Source organism: Bombus vosnesenskii, unplaced genomic scaffold (genome assembly GCF_011952255.1).
Source record: "Bombus vosnesenskii isolate JDL3184/JDL3185 unplaced genomic scaffold, Bvos_JDL3184-5_v1.1 scf7180000013285, whole genome shotgun sequence".
In the NCBI taxonomy this organism is placed as follows: Eukaryota; Metazoa; Arthropoda; class Insecta; order Hymenoptera; family Apidae; genus Bombus; species Bombus vosnesenskii.
In genome coordinates this window covers 1,880,389-1,894,803 of record NW_022882938.1, presented here as the reverse complement: position 1 = coordinate 1,894,803, position 14,415 = coordinate 1,880,389, and the positions used below count along the sequence as shown (strand labels likewise).

Below are 14,415 nucleotides of genomic sequence, written 5' to 3'. Positions count from 1 at the left end.
TCGAACGTATTAGAGCACGAAAGGTGGTACCGGGTTCAGCTGATCGCGTTGAGAAATTTAATGAAACCTAATGAAAGGGGCGGGTATTAAAGGTGTAAGTTCAATCTCGCTGAACTGAATGCTCTCATCTAATGTAAGAATCGCGCGCGCTGGGATTTCGAAGTGTTCGGTCCGTGGCAAAAATCGTGAGTGGTCGTTATGGCAAATTGCATCCACTTGAACGACATCCTCCAAAATGCAATATCAGAAAGGGGGCGGTGCACTTGCACCCGCTACCACCGCGGCAGAAATTAGGTAAATAAGGACAACAGCAAGCATTCGAGTCCGATTTATTCATCCTTTGGCGACTTTCATTTTGCTATTTCATTCTATCTTTTACTTTGAGATGCCTTCTTGTACAATGCAACTAATATTATCAGTGAAATCTTACGAGTTATTAGTGGCAATAAAATTTCGTGCATAGCAGTAATAAGATCAGCAATAATAGATGTAAATACAATTTTACAAACTACGAGTCATTTAATCATTTTACGTGAAATTGTAAAATTCTGTTATAATTTGTAACTTGATAATTCGTCAATATTATTCATTGCTGAGATATTATTAGATACACAAGGGCTGGAGTTTCTAGTATACCATAACTATGCTGCAATGATTATGCTATACGTGGAAAAATTGATTAAAATTATTCATGAACTTTTCTCTAAATCTCTATTTTGTTGGCGTTGAAATTAGACAAAATTTGTCTTTTGTACGATACTTGCAATTTGATTATTTGAACATCTACATTATTCTGCTACATTATAAATCTTATACTACTCTACTGTCACTATACTCTCCACACTTAGAGTCTTTCTTAGCGTTACAACAACCGACTAACAAAATATAGAATGGCAGAAAAAATTGCACTATCAAAAAAGTAACGCAAGAGAAATTAAATTGTGTAAACTGTCGTATAAAATAATGATCTGTGATCATTTCGATCACTCTTCGTACTTTTAGTATCACTCTAAAATAATTAAAGGAATATCACAGACGATGATAGATCCTCTGAATTTAAATTATAATAAATCGCTCGCATATTCAGTGACTTTTTTTTAATCTCTTACCATTCACCTTCAATCTCTTTTTTCGCTCCATCTCTACTCAATTTTTCCTCGAAACTCGTTCAACCGCAACGACATAACAGACACGAGTTCCGAGCGATGTTTTCGCAGCTGGGTTGAAAGGGTGGCTCGTTTGTAACGACAACTGTGGTTCAGGGGTGAATATTTTGTCTTCGTCGTTGAATCGAGTCGTTCGGCTTGCCATTCTGTTACCGAGTCTCCCCGGGGCGAAGCCGCGTAATGACCAGACATCGTTACACACGTTAAAACGGACCTATGTTTTAACTCCCATAAAGGCTATTTGCTTTAAAGGAACAAACGAATTTACCAATTCGCAAACCTTTCCACGATCATCCTTTGCCTCCGTGTCGGTACATCATCGATATTGCAAATACTTCCTTTTTTATTCATCCAGCACGAAGGAACTTCTCATAAAGAGTTAGGTGACTTTACATTATCTTTTACATAAACTTTTTATATTGTCTTACAATATTCCTCTTTTTCACAGAGAAAGAATGAAAAAATTCCGTACATTGTCGATTTCGATTAAAATTGTCTTCTCCTTTGATTTTGTACGTAAACATGTGCTTTTTTGTACTCTTCAAAATTGCTAAGATATCGAATAACATTAAAATATAAAAGTCAGCAAAAATGGACTTGTCACGTCATCTTTCTATGATTTTCAACGAAACGAGATACAGTTAGAAAAATGTACGACGTAAAATATCTCAAGATACAAAGGGATTAAAAATGTAAATCGTACGAACGATATATTATAATTATAGGTGCAAATTCGTTTTGTATCCACATATTTTTATCAATTTATAGTTCGCGCGACATTAATTTCTTAAATTCAAGAAGAAAGATAATAATTTTCCAATGTCTACGTCGATATTTACAAACTGCTATCGCAACGTGACGCGAAATACGATATTCCGAGGTATCTTTATTTGCGAAAACGCAATTTTACCGTGAGAACAGCGCGAACTTATCTCCCCGCGTACTCCTTACGAACGCTATTTTCCCATGAAAATAGTTATCTTTCCGTGGATACGATGGTTGTAAAGTTATCATCCCCGTAGCTGAAACATACGTCGTTCGATAAAGAGCATCAACGCTTATCGTTCGGTGGAAACGATTGAATTTTATTAGTAAGAGAAATCTGGTGGTGAAATGGAAAATAAGGAGGCAGACAGTTCGATGTGCGAACGAGTGCTGCACGCGTGCAGATCTTCGGGATTGGCCTTCATTCGTTCACGTCAACGTAGACGGTCGGTTGTCTGATCTATCGTTCAAAATGGCAAGGAATGGCGTAACGGGGCGAAAAATGGCTCTTCGTTTCTCTTTCTGCGGCGAGAAATGATATATACCGAAAACAGACAGTGTATTACGTGTGAATTTTCGACGATTCCTTCTGTCAGAAATTTTTCATCCCTTCCTTTTATTTCTTTTCTTCCCCTCCGTCTGATGAAAATTAATGGGAAGAGAATGAAAATAATGGAAAAAACTTGATCGTTCGTCAGAGTTACGATTTTTAATATCGGTTGCGTCTTTCTAAGGAGATTCCGAAGTTGATTCTTCAACAGAACGGTGTATGTTCCTTTCAGATTATGTAATCAAAGTTTCGTCGTAAGAGGGTGAAGTTAAGGTTAAACTTCGATAATTACCTTCTGCTTGAAATTATCTCTACGTAATTACGGCTGTTACGGTTATCTTTGGTAAGTGAAACGTGCGAGTTCTTAAAATACAGTACGAAATATTACATCGGAGAAGTTTTACTCGATAAATGGAAAGCAAATGATTGTAAGAAATTGACAGGGAACTTTCCAGTTTGTTAAACAACACGTCCGATGATCTGTTTTATCTTCGAATAACCACGGCGATTGAAACGAATAATCGTGAATGATAGTTTAGAAACGAAAACGGAGATATAATAAAAAATAGAAGAGACAGAAGATAAAGAAATCGTTTCAATTGCAAGCAGGAAGAACAAGGTGGAAAATTGTAGGATAAAGTTTCATAAATCGGCGAGCTGGGGGAGTTAGACGACGAGACCAGGAATATCCCGGATCGTTCGGGGCTCTCAGGGATTCTCTGTCACGGGGACGCTTCTTGCCGGCTGAAAGAATTAATCACTTGTCAGACGCAGAGTTCTCGTGGATCCCATTTTTTCGTGACTCGCGAGAATAATTGGCCCGGCCCTGTCCCATGTGTTTTATTCGCCGAAACTCCGCTTTAAAGGCCATCGGAAAAGGGACAAAAGGGGTGGCTGAAAATTTCGTGGCGTGGTTTAAATCGAGGCCTGAAACGGAAATAATTTGCACGTCGTTCGATCGCGTGCATCAAGGCGCGAATAATTTGCGAAATTATGACGCCGGGGATCGATATTGAGTCGTGACTGATACCCACCTAGGGGGATGAAAACCAGTTTCTTCTTTATCCTCGTTGTCTGTCTGGGTCATGGTGAATGGATAACGCGAGGGGAACGCTTGCTCGTCGTAGGGAAATCGTGGAGCGATTTGTCGAACAGAAGAATGGCGGGGATTGTGATTTAAAAGTCGAAGTCGGGATCCTTTTAACGCAGGACGAAGCCATTCGAGGTCGCATGAATTCGGGATGGCGAAGGTTGAGTAGGTCATAATTATTTCATGGCTGTCTAAAGTACGGTCCTTCTTAGATTACTTTTCCTTCAAAGATTTCGTTTTTCTAGATATTCGCGAGGGAACCTTACGAAGGATCAGTTTCCCAGGGATCTCGAAGAAACATGGAAATTACTCCAGAATCGATTTATCAAAATTAGAATATGTTGAATGAGACGCTCATTGCCTCTAATATCCCAACAGGGAGGGTGTACAACCTTCGGCTTATCGATTTCATCGAAACATTGGATGCTAGAAAATTTCATTCTGTTTAAAAATAATCCATTATAGAATCGGATGTTGAGTACTTTCGGGATATTCGTGATTAGACCGTGATATTTTCTATGCATTTATGGAAAATTCGAAAAAATGTACAAGATTCTACATAGTATAATTCTACATACTACAACGTACGAGTTCTATATAGTTCCATTTTTTCAAATTATATTCGTAAAGGTATGAATTTGCATAAATATCCACGGTCTGTTCGAGATCAAAATTTCGTTGCTGGGTTAGTTGACGGTTGAATCGATAAGTTGGACAAGTTACCATTTATAATACTTTGACGCGATGAAACTTTGATCATGAGTATCTGCTCAAAAGGTATTAAATATTTAATTTTATACACAAAGTAACGAAATTTACCAGTGTTCGAAGTTTGAACAAAACCGGTGAACGAGATAACTGAGCATCCCATCAGAAGATCCTAAATCGCCCTAATATTTCACATTGCTCGTAAACTATCTTCCCTTCCCTTCTTTAAAATGAAAAATAACGAGACAGGGTATAAGGAGATATCTTTTTTCGTCCATCGTTCTCTATTTCTTTTTTCTTTTTTTCAACCCAAAGAATTATCTGAAAACACCCGATAGAATCTTTGAACCTAGTTTTACGAGTCGACTGAAATAATCTGAATTTCCATGAAACGTCGCGGGAACCGGAAGTCCGCAGAAGAGGAAGAAGTCTCGTTTCGAGTGAATATTCGCGCTCGAACCGTCTTTCTTGAGATAGTTTCCCTTTTTGTCCGACCACGTCGCCTCGTATCGGAAGAAACAACGGAATTGAAATTAGAACGAGGCTGGCTCGAGTTCTCGGCCAGTCGGCGCTAAAATTACCGGGCAGAACGTCGAGCTATCGACCTATAACAACAATTATTTCGTTTCCTTTTATCGGAAACTTCGTAATTGACGAGTGCTGGAGGAATAACAGTGAGAAACTGATTCCATTTATTTCTCTTTGATTATTATTAATATTTGAACTAGCAATTTTTAATGTATATTTAAATACGTACGCTACATATAAATGATCATAATTAAGCCATCGCTTTATTTAGCGTTAAGGATTAAATAATACTGAATAGTTAAATCTAACTTTAATTCCAAATTACATAATTACTGAATATGAACCTTGTTCGATATTTTAACATTTTGCTTCGGACATAGCGTTAAAGCAGTAATTACATACAGCGTTCAAAGGCTCCTCTGCTCATGGAAAAACTCGTACGATAAACGATTGAAGCGGTGTAATGAAAAGAAAACATTACAACAGCAAGTATTTTGCATGGTTTTAATGTGCAAACAGCAAAAATACAAATATTGTAATCTGTCATTTCGAGGCATTTATTATTTCTATAGTTAATAACCACGTACATATTGTTGACAGATTTCTGACCAATATCGAGGCTTTTTTCAATAATAACGATACTTTTAAATAATTGTTTCTTCGTGATTTCTATAGAAATTATTTTAAGGAGGATATAGCGGACGTGTGTCTCACGTGGATGTGATGAAGTAGTTTTGCAACGAAGCTTCTCTGGTGTTTGTGCGTTAGTTCTAAACCGTTCGGAGTTAATTGTAGCATGAGACTGTGTACGTAGGTGTTAATAGGGTGCGTTAATTACACGACGGACGCTCGAATAACTGTGCGCAATTACGCGGTTAATCCTCCTCTGTCTAGTTCTTTTGCACGATTATCTCACTTTCTTTTTCACTTGTTTTCATTTCATTTTCTCTTAAACGGTATTCTATTTTCCCGCCTTTCGCCCCTTGTGTAGAATCCGTTTTTCTTTCACTTATGTAGAACCTGTTTTTCTTTCACTATGTGTGATTTTTTTTTATATGTCCTGCTTTTATTTGCTTTTTTAAATCCGCCTTTTGTTATCGGTGTTTTTATACCTTCAAAGCCTTTTCGCAAAGCCCTTTCCCCTTCGTGGTGATTCTGTCTTTTACCTTATTTTTATTACATCCTTTCTACCGTCTTTGTTACATTTTTAGTCCCGCCTTTTTTCTTCTTTTTCTTTTTTTCCTTTTTGTTGTGCTTTCATTGCACGCTTCTATCGTATCTAGTTTACTCTTTAAATTCTTATTAAATTGTCTTTTATTTCTTTTCGCTTAAAGTCTTATACCTCCAAAGGCTCCTCTTGGCCCTTAAAGAAAAATGAGCTGTCTTGAGGTAACTGGAATCCAACCTACGATTTCTCATCCTGAAGCAGCTGCCTAATTTACTTTTCCACTCCGTTCCTGAAACACGATCTTTTGTTCTTCGTATTACCATTTACGAAATAGAGATCTTTCTGTTCCCTTTTAGCTCATCTAACTATTCCTTACCTTATTCATCCCACATTGTCAGTTTTCTCATTGTATATCTCAACCTTTTGTTCACTTTCCTCTTTTTCTCCAAATTTTCGCTATCTTTTCCAAAAACTTTCCCATTTATCCATCGAAACACAATCTTCTCTTTCGTCCAGTATTGTTCGATTATTTCCTCTTTTGGTTGAACGTTTGCATCTCCTTTTGTGTGTTACTCTACGTACGGAGCGGAGCTCTCTTTCTGCCTTCATTTAACCATTCTCTCTACCTTATTCTCCGTTCTCACTCAATTCTTTTCCCATATTTCACCTTCTTATCTTTCTCACTTCTCTTTCACCCAAACTTTCATTTCACTTCTCCATACATTTTCTTATCCATTCACACTTGCCAACTCTAACTTCTGTTCCTTTTATTTTCTCTATATTCTCAGTTCAGTCTTTTCATTCCCATTCTTCGTTTACATCCGCCGTTACCCTCACTCCGGTCAAATAAAATAATGTATTATTGTTCAAATAATCATTTTTCAAATATACCATTTGAATAATACCCAAGCTTGATGTTGATAGAGAACGAGGTTAATCGAGTGCAAGCAGGATTATCAGGCTGAACGGATGATAACCGTAAGACTAGTTTCCCTAATGATCCATGTATCACTTAGACTACCTGCAGAGTAGCCGAAAGTTCATCTCGTTATCTACAGAACAGGCGAACTCGGTACGCCGTTGACGAGTGGCGTTCACGTGGGTCTTCCTGGATAAAGAGGTTCCTTTAGGATAAGTTGCTTGCTTCAAACTAAGATGTACGCTAAGTGAAACTCCTTAACTACGTGCAACCTGCGTCTAAATTCTTGATGGTACGCTAGCACAAGTTTACAAGAGTTCCAGGATATTGACGTTACATCGATTATTTTCACGGCCGAACGTAAAATATTAAGCGTATCCGTGGAATTCTCTCACACGATCTGAGTATGAAAAGAAGACGTTTATTAATATACTCTTATTTTGCAATGAATCACTTTTTCTGCTTAGATTGCACGTTCTATTTTTAAGATATCAACTTTGTGTAGTCTTCTTCGTTCTGCAGGCTACTTACAATATTAGGTTGTCCGAAAAGTTTCTTTCGTTTCATAAAGTCATAATAAATGAGCAACAACTTTTGTTTATATTTTATTGAATTAGGTATGATCCATTTCGTTGTATTTCTATTATTATATTCGTACGTAATTCAATAAACATTGTGCGTCTATTATTTCCTTATAAAACGAAAGGAACATTTCGGACAACCTAATACTTAAACGATACAAAATTTAATAAACGTCGGATCTCATTAATCAGCATGTAGATAAACGTGATGATAGATTGATATGTAAATGCCAGAAACACCAGTGTGCGAGAATACGTTCAGTCTAATGTATCGTCCCAAGACATACAACTCCATAATCCGTATCAGTGCATCCTATGAACCAACGTTGACCAAAATCGCAACTAAACGTAAGGGAACATTCCCCGGAGGTTCCGACACGACATCCAATTCCAAAACACCTTTCCTTCATTTAATACGATCTTACAACGTTGGAAGGATTACGTAAGACCGAGTGGAGAAGCGTGTCGGTGTGCCGATATCGTGGAAAGAGGCCATCAACTTCATTTTTCCTACGGCGTGAAGGAACTTGGCCACACGGGGACGTTTATCGCGTCCGAAGGGGATCGAGTTCGAGTATTTCCATTGACCCTCCGGAAAAATCCATCGTAGACGTGTGTAGAGGGGGATTGAGGGAAATGCTCGAAGGGTCTAAACTCAATTTGTTGGCAAAGTTGCACCTTCTGGATTCCTTACTGGACCAAGCCAATAGCCTTTCAAGCCACCAAGCAAACTGCCATCGTTTTCCTTCCTTCTTCCTTTTCTTCTCTTTTTCATTCTATCTCGCTCCTTATTTTTTTTTCTTCTTTTTTTACCCGTTGCCTTCTTATCTGAACTGAACCGTACACGTGGCAAAGACCCGTCGAGCTTGCGACATCTCGGTAACGCGGTTGGAGAATTTCGCCTTCGCGCGTTGGTAACGGCAGTTCTTATTTCTACTCGCGGACGTGGTAATTTTTATAGTTGCAAGCTGCTGGAAATGGAGAAACGGGTGTAATCGAGTTGGAAGTTTATGTGCAAGGTGTCGTGGAGCGAGTATACGGTTAAATCGAGTCTGCCGAGAGTTCCCTTTCTACTCGCAGGGAGACGCAAAGGATAATAAGTTGAATATTAAAAGTTAATACTTTTTTTCATATCGTTTTCTCCCATCCCAGCTTGAAGAGATTTGATCTGGGAATTGCAGATAATTTTAACGAGGAATACAGGGTGTTAGTTTCACTGTCGCACGATGAAAAATCCGAGAATCCCGTGTGACTCTCCAACTGTTGGCAATTTAATCAGAAGTTGCTTTATTTTGTTTAATTCACTTTAATATCCCATGCGATATGACGAGGTAGACATCCTCGTTTTAAGAAACTGAAGAGTTTCATTCGTTCTTTTTTCCTAACACGTATATTTTACGATGAAAAGGAACGGAGCGATACTTTTTATGGTACAAGCAGTCATGACGAACCGCATTAATAGACAGGTCGATTTGCCAAATGAAATCTCGAAACTCGATCACGTACTTTGTTGTTTGCCTTCCTCGTTCGAGCCTTTCTTTGAACAATCATTGGAAAAATTCGAGCATCTTCTTTTTCCTTCCCTCTGCCTCCAATAAATTTATAGAAATATAAGCAACGGAGTATTGTGGAAAGTTTGGAAACTCGCCAAGTATCGATAATTAGTTCCTGCATGTGCACAAAGAAACTAGAACGAAATTAAGACAACGACCCCGGGATGGGCCGGTCCAACAATAAGCCCACTCGGTGTTTGAAGCAACTTTGAAGCGAGCTAATTTACGATAATGGTATCCCGAGGGCTACTAAAGCAGCCCGCGGGATCCGAGACGCGATTAAAGTCATTTCCACGACCACCTTGGAGAAAACGCCGTGCCGGGGAGAATTATTGTTTCCCCCGTTTTACGGCCGACTAAAAACACAGTTACGACCTGGAACGACTGAAATCGGAATTATTTCTCTTGGGACGAGTCGCGTCTCTTCGTGCTAATTTGTTCGTCGTTTGTTGGGAATGTGTCTATTAAGCGTCGAAACGTTCGTGGAATGTTTTGCTGGTAAACGTTGAAATTTAAGATGGTCTTATTCGATTACCGTCATCGCGGGAGCGATAGAATTTTTTTGCAACCAGTTAAGTATCCTTATACTGTTTGTAGTATAAGGACACTCTTAACTCGTTGCAAAGGGGAGGATCCTGTCGATTGATTATCGTACGTTTCAACATATGAATAATTATTGTAGTAATTATTGTAGATTGAGTCTACGGATTTAATTAAATTTCTTTTAGAAACGAGGATAAGTAGCGAGAAAGACACGGTTAATTTTCATATTTGTCTCTGTAAATAGACAATGTATCTAGTATGTGTATCATGTGTACAATGTATGTAGACATGTATATTTCATATTTGTCTTTGTAAATTTTCATAATGCGCAATCGAATGTTTATAATATCCTAGTCGAGTGTAACGTAGCTTATTGCAGATTGTATCCACAATTATTCTTTGAATTATATCACGAATATGTACGATAAACGACAAGATATTGGAAAATTAATATTAAGCTCATAAACACGCTGAAGAGTATTAAAACATTTTATCCAACACTGCTATGAATTATAAAATAAAAATACGCAGAAATCTTATTAAAGAGTAAAATAATTCTATACCATGGATTGCAGCAAACAGTTAAAAAATATACAAAAGATATGTAAAAAGCAATTACGTACTTACGTCTGCAAGCTCGATATCAATTTCTTTCAATAATTTCTGCAATTAGTATAATCTCAGATGATGTTGCACCTTTTCACGATCACAATCGTAAACAGGAAGATCTTTTCCCTTTCATTTCCTGACGTTTTGCTCGTGAGTCGCGGAGAAAGGACTCGAATCTGCGGAAAATCTGCATCTTCGAGGCTCCACGGCCGAGATGATCGCATTATCGAGCCGCTCGAGCGGCAAACGAGCCGATCGTCGATAATCTCGTTGTTCATCTCGCGGTCCTGATCTCTTTTCCCGATCTTGAATATCTTTCGAAGTGCAAATTAGCCCGGCAGGGATCCAAGGCAACGGCAAAAAAAAAGAGAGGGTGCTCGGTCATCGATCGCGAACCGATCGAGCGTGAAATTTCCCGCGAGTCCAAACGAAAAAAATTCGCTAGGACTGTAAACTTCCTGAGACGACCGCGAAATTTGAAAGATATCACAGTTCTTTTTTATTCTAATCGCATTGTCTTCACAGACATTTTAAAGTTTATTTTTCGTGGTTTTTAATTATACACGTTGATAACTGTATAGGTTTCTCTAATATTATAGAAGTTAGAACTAATCCCCTGCTGGTTATTGGACTATTATTCCCACTGTTCTACATTTTGTTTTTAACGTGCAAGTACAATGGAATTCCATTTATCTAAACTCGTCGACGGACAAATAATTCATATAACTGGAATTCATATATCTAATAGTAGTTTAACAATTTTTTCCGCTACTATTATTTTTCGTTCACATAATAGAAATTCGCGTTTGAATGAATGTATTCGATCCGCAGAGATCCGGCAAACAATTGACATTTCGTTCCAATAACGGCGTCCACATAGATTGGAGGATCGAACAAATGAAAAAAATGAAACAGCGTTTGAAACGTACGACGAATTAGTATGAAACTACGATATTTTTTCTCCGATTTATTTTATTCAACTTTGATAGACAAATATATTAGAATTAATAGAAATTATATAAAACGTATATTCTTCTTAACACGCAATTGAAATATAGAATAAAATACGTATAACCAACTTTTATCACAATGCCATCGAAATAAAAATCTCGAGACTGAAATCCTATTAATCTTGATACGTTCTGTACTCCCCAAACCTGCAAGTCGATTAACGATCCTAGTCTGAAACCGTAAAAATCGACCACTTTGAGCTCGACTTTTTCCCTCAAATGGAAAGGGTTCGAAGGGATACGAGCAAAGTGGGTGGTAAGTTGATCGAACTCACGGTCGAACAACGTAGAATCAACGTTCCAGAGAATTACCTCGGCCAGCCACACGGCCTGGACGAGCTTTCTCGTGAGAACGGACAAAAGGTGTAGACGTGGCAGAGAGTCGTCTCTGTACTTTGGTGGCTGCACCACGAAACGGCCGGGGGGGAGGGGGGCTTCCTCGATTCCGCCTGTGGAAAACTGATAGGCTTCTCGAACTCGCCGCGATTGCCTCGATCTTCTTTGTCACGATAATGACTTTCCACTTCGCGTATCTCTTTCTTCGAGCATCGACCCGCCGCGCCGCCTCTTTATCATCTTCACCGAAAAATTCACCCTTATCGGGTTAAAATGTTAATTAGTGTCGATCGTTGCCATGTTGTAAAGCTCGAGGCTGTTAATGGATTTTTGCTAATCAATGTGGTCCGTGGATACTTTGAACGTGTGATACTTTGTAAATACTTTTACTTTATTTTTTTATTTGTCGCGCAAGGAATATTAAATAGAATAATATTAATAAGAAATCTTGTTGGATATATTTTTGACGTGTCGATCGTTTGGTTATTTTTATATCTTGCTATGTATGATGATGTAGCGCTGAATATATTTTTGGAAAATGGCGATTACAAAAACCGGGAAATAATTGGCGAAATGTGGTGCAACGAGTAACGTTAAATACTAAATATAAGTGCGATACTGAATATTATTCTTCTATACACCATATTATAGGCTTTCGTGAATGACAATACTTCTGAATTTTTTATAAATATTTAAAGGTTTCCATTTTATTCCTGCAATTTTGATGCTCGTCGTAGGCTGTAGCTTTTATTGTTATCCGCTTTTTGCATCAGCCTCTCGACTCTCATTATTATCCCCCAAGGTGTATTTTCAATGGATCAATTTTAAATTTCCCTCCTCCTAATCTAAATTCCTCACTTTCCACTGATTCCATTTAAAAACTATCGCATAAAGGATATCCTTTCTTATCCCCATAATAAGAAGAAAGAATTCGCGAAAGCCGATCGAATTGCAGGAGATCGTAGAATACTCTGGTTCTGCAGACGAACAGCTCCGCCAAACGAACTATTCGTATTCCTCGTAGACCCTCTAAGCCTAATATTCTAATATGGCGGTCGCCTAAGCTCCGACTCGCTCGCCCAATCTCCATCATATCTTCTCATCTCAGTCTCGAACCAATTTCCTAATCTACAGCTGAAAATCCGCCCTCGAATCCCGGATAATCGTGTCTCCATTCGCATTTTTGAAACGTGCACGCTTTCACTTAACGCTCTACCGACGACACAAACACTAATCTGTGTTCCTTTTTTTTTTTTCGTCGTGTTCCCGGTTTCGCACAAGATCGCGTTACAGTTTCTGAGGCCCGAGACTATTAAGCCAGCGGAGGTCCCCTTTACAGAAAGATAGGGGAAGAGAAATAAAATGAAATAAATTTACACAAATATGAGATAAAATTTGTAAGTTATGTTAAAAGATCTGTATTATACATTTTTAAAATACAGATATCCCTTTTTTTATTTTCCGCGGCGAATTTACAGAATTTTACTAATTTTATCATCTTTGTATACTTTGAGCGCACGTAGCTGCGCGTTTCTACACATACAGTGGCGGATAGAAGAAAGTTCATAGAATGGAATAATTTTACAAAATGAGTATATATTGAATAAAAGCAAGGAATCAATATAATTTATACCATAGAACAAACGACTGTTGCCAACTTGGTGAACAATTTTTAGTATAAGTCGTAAGTATCGGTTTTAAATCTTTCATCCGTCACTAAACGCGCGCCCTGGTGCGACGTCTATGTGTTAGAATAATTCGCTACGTTATGCTCGTAAAATAAGATGCATTTTTTCTTGTTCTTTTTATAGCGAGACCCGAGGCTATAACCTTCGCTAGACCCCTCCCCCTTAATCCGCGCTTGATTTCGCGTATCGCGGATTTCACTGCAGCCACGAATGGGATACGCGCGTGTTCTCGCGATCTACGGGTTATCACTGAGACACAGTGACGCTAGAGTGGGGAAACAAACTACTGGAAGTAGGGATTTTAGCGGCGGAGCGAATGGTGGGGCTACGGATAAAACAGAGTTCCAACAAGCGCCAGCGGCAGATGTTTGCGCTTGTACAGACGTCGTTCTAGACGCAGTTCAAAGTTAAATGAGGTCGGGAACGTGCAGCCATATAACCCGTAATACTGTGGCAACGAATTCGTGGACTGACGAATCTGACACATTACTCCGTGATGCTCGAAATTGTCGAGTCGCTTTGCATCGTCTCAACCTTCTCCTCTTTATTACTGAACCACCATTGATCAGTTACGATACACGCTTGATACACGCCACAGTTTGTCGTTACTAAAGTTCCGAAGAAAAGCTTCTTGCGATTCAATCTTTTTGAAAGCTTGTGTGTAATGCTTCATGGAGATGTGAAGGGGTTTGTTGATCTAGGACGAGTAAATAAAGCTGTAAATGTATTGAACTGGGTTTTTGGGAATTTTTAATTGGAGGCACAGTTATATATATTTATATATATACACGCTCGTAACACACAGAAAACACTCATTTCTTTATTATATTTCCTTTATACATGGAAATTCGTGAAAAATTTAAAATAACTAAATAACTCTAAATTCCAATTCTTCCTTTCAAATTTTAATTTCTTAATTGTGAATTTAACTAGAACAAAGATTTTATTTTTGAAGTTATATGAAAATTAAATATAATTGAAAGCCCAAAAAGCCTCAGTTCATAATTATTCACTTTACAAGTTTTCATTATTGCCTTTTGTACAACCTTTGTTACATATTATTTTTACATAGAATTAGAAAAAAAAAAATAGTCAGTTAGCATCAGAAATTCCACTGACCACCGTCGTTGCGAGTGATGGAAGCCAGGGAGCGGAGCTTAATCATGAATCATCTCCTGCAATCATCATCTGCTAAATCGAT

The 14,415-nt window shown here is 38.2% G+C and overlaps 1 protein-coding gene across 4 annotated transcripts in view; it reads left to right on the top strand.

Annotated features, from left to right (window-relative positions):
• LOC117232121 (acetylcholine receptor subunit alpha-like) overlaps positions 1-14,415 on the top strand; it is a 102,062-nt gene that overhangs the window by 30,285 nt on the left and 57,362 nt on the right. The window lies entirely within an intron of this gene.